The following is a 4,573-nucleotide window of genomic DNA, read 5'->3' as shown; positions in this document are numbered from 1 at the left end:
TCGGTAGAAAGCGTTCATTGTAAGCTCAGGAGCCGGGCCATCGTTCTTCAGCGTCCAGGGTCAAGGGGGGAAATGTAACGTGCGGCGGCAGTTTCGACAGCACTGCACGCAAATTGGGCCGCGCCAATCCCACGTCGTTGTTTCGTGAGCGGGACGGCTTCTTTGTGTCCGGACCTCCCCCCCCCCCCCTCTCTGTACTCTTTTTTTGTCTCGAGGTCGTATATATATTTATACAGTCAACGCAACGAGTCGGGGAAAGTGGGGCGTCTGGAATGCGTACCCCGCGCATTGAGGCACGGGATGCCGTACGCTCACGTAGTGAGTGTGCCGTTCACTGTGAGTCACGGTACGGAACAAAGTGCCAAGATAAAGTGGTGGAAGAAAGAGTGAAATTCGGTAGAGACGTAGTCAGCACGACAGATATACACAGCAAAGTACTGGCCGTACACACGTTCTCTAGTTCTCTCCACTTTGTCATTCGTTATTTATTTATTGTTGTTATTGTTTACTTAGGAGTGGCCTGCCTTAAACCGTACTCATATACAAAAAAAAAAGAAGCTAAGGAAAGAATGCATAAGAATGACGTAACCCCAAGTCGTACAGGATGTGGGACAAGGCTCCCAAATGACCTTGCATCTTGAATCCACGTGCTAATCCAGTCAGCATTGCGGTCACGGCGGAGTCCAGACCATCTCCGAACAAGGGCTCCCATGGTGTATGTCGTGCGTGTCTGGACAAAGTTACCTTTTAAGCTGCAGATCACGCCTCTCCAACAGCAAAACGGCTATTCTTGGCCTAAGGATGAGGCTTGCCAGGCCAGTTGAGGCGCGAAAACGAAACGCGTACGCTGAACGACACGGCGACCTCAATCGCGCGCCATCTTGCCATGACGTCATGTCATGGCAAGGTCAGCTCGGACGTAAAGTTACGAAATTATTAATACGATTGAGAATGAAATGGATTAGATTCAACAACGAATTTCTCTATGGTGATGCCTACATCCCCGTCTGAGTGTCCAAGCACGTGCAGAAGCTCCGATACACGGCAGCACCTGGGGAGTTCAAAGGCAGACCGAGCTTTCGCATTGTAATTTGCAGTGTACTTTTTCTCAGGGGAGGAGAAACGCCGGCAGACCAGCAAGTGATGTTCGATTCTTTCTAATGTGCTGCAGAAATGGCACAGCGTAGGGGAAATCGCCAGCACTTTTTGATAGCGTTGTGTCCTATGCGCTCCTCTTTTCTCGCCGCACGCCTTTTTAGCGCTATAGTTAACAATGTCTCAAGCATGGAAGCGCTGTTTGCTCAGCCGTTGTCATGCAATGGTCGTCACATTCTTGACCTTTTGTTGTCATTGTCGCGGTCATGTCGTAGATGTAGATCCTTGGGACATGCTGGTACGTACCAACTCGGGGGGATTGGCCAAGAATCGGGTAGGCCAGAGCAAAGTACTAAATAAGAGAACGAAATTTTGTGATAGGTAAGTTAGAATCGAAAGACAGAGATTGGAGAGCCTGCATGACCGAAAATGAAAGAGTTATGCCATGCCCATCAAAATAAAACAATTCGAATTCAATCTAGGTGAAACGAAAGGAGGCTTCAAGCTTTGTACTTAGAGTTTAAACCTCATTGATCCTAAAAGAAAATATTGGATGGCAGCACTAACCTTCCCGTCGCTGTGCCCAAGGGTAGAGGCACTCAAAAATAGTAAATTTTGAACAGTTGAATCTAACCCAAGAAGGCGGAGTGGTTTTTCTAGGCTTCGCTTTATGAAGATTATAAATCGTCACGTTGGCGTTGTCATCAACTCCATCGTCGTCACGCTTTCACGCCGTCTATGAAAACATGCGGACGATGATTTGTGTCGCCATATCATCAAACGCCGTTTGTTACGGCAGCAGGAAACTTGCAGGAAGTACTGCAGCAGTGTGGTCTGTTCTACTTCAGCGGTACGCAATAGCTGTGCGCCTTACCCTGACAATCATCTTCAATGGTATCTGTATAATACAATTTTTTTCAGGGGGACAATGTCACCGGGTCGTGGTTCAAACACTCTATTCTGAAAAAAAAAGAAAAGAAAACAAAACAAAACAAAACGCGAAGTTGATAAGTTACGATTGTTGCCACTTGCTCGATTATTATTTTTTATTATTTTTTTAAACCAGAGCTTTTCATCCTGCTGTGGCTTGCCAACGTAATTGTAAAACGGGAACTCGACTTTCTTAAGGGGTATTAGATTTCAAAATAGGGCTTGCCTAGAAAAAAACAGCTATGATGCACTTGGCTGGCTTACCAATAAGCTTTTCGATGTGTCTTTAGAAGTACAAAGAAGTGAAGGTGCATATTTATTTATTTAGTACATATTGCAGACCTTTCAGTCCAAGCAGAGGGGCAATACAATGCATACAAACAAAAGAGAACAAATTAGAAACAAGCAAGTACAAATTTATAAAATTTTAGTCCCAGTGTGTCTGTAAACTGTCGTTCCAGTCTGATATTATTGTGGGAAAAAAATAAAATTTAAGCGTGTCAGTTCGAGCATAATAGGGTGCTAGTGAGCCCGGATGATGCTGTCATGTGTGCCGTGTTATCGCAGGCGTTATGCAAGTCGATGGTTTCATTTCAAGCCTGTTGTTGAGATGTATCCCGCTCGAGATAAAACGTCTTAGTCCATTTCCAACTTTTCACTCACTGAAAATGTAGCAGGTCTATACTGTCAAGTCTTAGTGATGTGAAGAACAAGGCAGTTTCAAGATCACATCCCAAGCACTCCGTACAGAACCAGCGAAGCTGGAACGTGCCACCCCGGTGTTTATCACTGGGTTAATCCCGTCGGTTCATTAAACGACAGCTTGGTAGGCTGCCGGATTCACGGTACGTAGTTGCTGCTTGAGCTCGGCCAGGCACGCACCCAAGGCGGGGCCCGGGCCTACCCCGAAATTGAGCGGCATACTACCCCCTCCCCCCCCCTCGCCCATGGCACCACACACATTCCTAAAGGGCCTACAAATTGATCTTGAGACTTCACAACTATTCGGCGGTTAACATTTTGCTGCCTTTTTCACTCCTTTTGGATGTCGGTAGTTATCGGAATCTCCTTGGGTGTGAAGGCCAGTTTTCTCATTGGTTCGGAGCCCGCGCATTTAACTCGAGGTGCGTTCCATTACCACCATGTATTGCAACGGTCACACGCATCGCTCTTGCTTCGTTAGTTCAACCTTCTTTGCTTAGACTAATCCAAGGACCAGCAAAGGGATTCGGTTCGTAGTCAGCTGGCCTGTATGCTCGTGGGACGAGTTGCGGCCGGAGAAAACGCCAGCTGCGTTTAACTTTTCCTTTTGCTTCATTGTTTCCTCGAGTGACGGCTCGCCGCGACGCTGGCAGATCGTCGGAACCATATATCCTCGATACGGGTTATAATTAGGTGGAAAATAAGATATTGCGAAACAGCGTCCATCATCAGACCCTGCAATAACCGTTCAACCCATCAGCAATATGACTGTCACCCGTTACCTCATCTGGTTTTTACGTTATTGTACAGCACTTTTCGTGCAAAATTGGCAACTGGAAGCAATAGTCTCAAGGAGATGAGAAATTAAGCGATATACTAAGGGAGAAAGCCAAGGTAACGGCCGAACAGGGAGGAAAAAGCGAAAATTGTTTGGGAAAAGATTTATGGAACAACATCTTTTATTTAAACACGAAGTAGAGAAGACGTCGCCGGAAGTGGAAAATATTTCCGTGTGCTTTGTATGACGCTTGTACAGTTATCAGTCTAGCCACTTGACGTAGCCTCTTTCCTGCTGTGCTAATGGGGGCGTTTTTCTAACCTTCCGCAGTGGGCGCAGTACGTCTAGAACTGCAGCGTCCTGCGCACTACGCGTTTGTTCGGGACTGGAAGCCACTCATCGTTACGCAACTTCCCAAATAACAATACGAGTCGGTTTTGGCACTTAACTTGGTAGAGGTGTAATCGAGGTATGCAAAAGAACTGTGATTGTTCCGCAAATATGTATTTCTCTACAATTATTTCAGAGCTAATTCAGAAAAACGCAGCTAGAAATCTTTATTTACACTTTCGCTTGTTTACTTGTTCTTGGCAGTCTTCTTCTTGCGCTTCTTTGCTGCGCGCGCCCATTAGATGTGGTTCCTTGTTTGCCAAGTAAAGGAGAGGTGTATCTCACAGGAGTACCCGTGAAATACACCTTATTTCATTTCTCTTTTGCGGGTTTACGCGTCTTTACGGCGAATGGTAGGCATTACTGACATTTGTACTAGTAAAGAAACACTGCCTGCCCCCCCCCCCATACTTTGTATAGAAAAGTTACCTTGTGTTGCTCCCCCCCCTCCCCCGAAAAAAAATCCTGGGTACGTGCCTGCGCTCAGCATGCACGAGCCTGTTCTTGTGGCAGGGCTGCAGCATCGGCACGGAGTAGACGAGCTCGTTCCTGCAGTTCTGCTCGCGGCTTTGCTGATCGAAAGCTGCCTGCTCCTCAGGAGTACACATGACGCGCGTCTCTCTTCCTTTCTTTTTCTTTTTTGCGCATGCGCATGGGGCTTTGCTGGAAGAGTTTTCG

The sequence above is a fragment of the Dermacentor variabilis genome, chromosome 7, assembly GCF_050947875.1.
Source record: "Dermacentor variabilis isolate Ectoservices chromosome 7, ASM5094787v1, whole genome shotgun sequence".
NCBI classification, from domain to species: domain Eukaryota; kingdom Metazoa; phylum Arthropoda; class Arachnida; order Ixodida; family Ixodidae; genus Dermacentor; species Dermacentor variabilis.
This window is presented reverse-complemented; position numbering follows the sequence as displayed.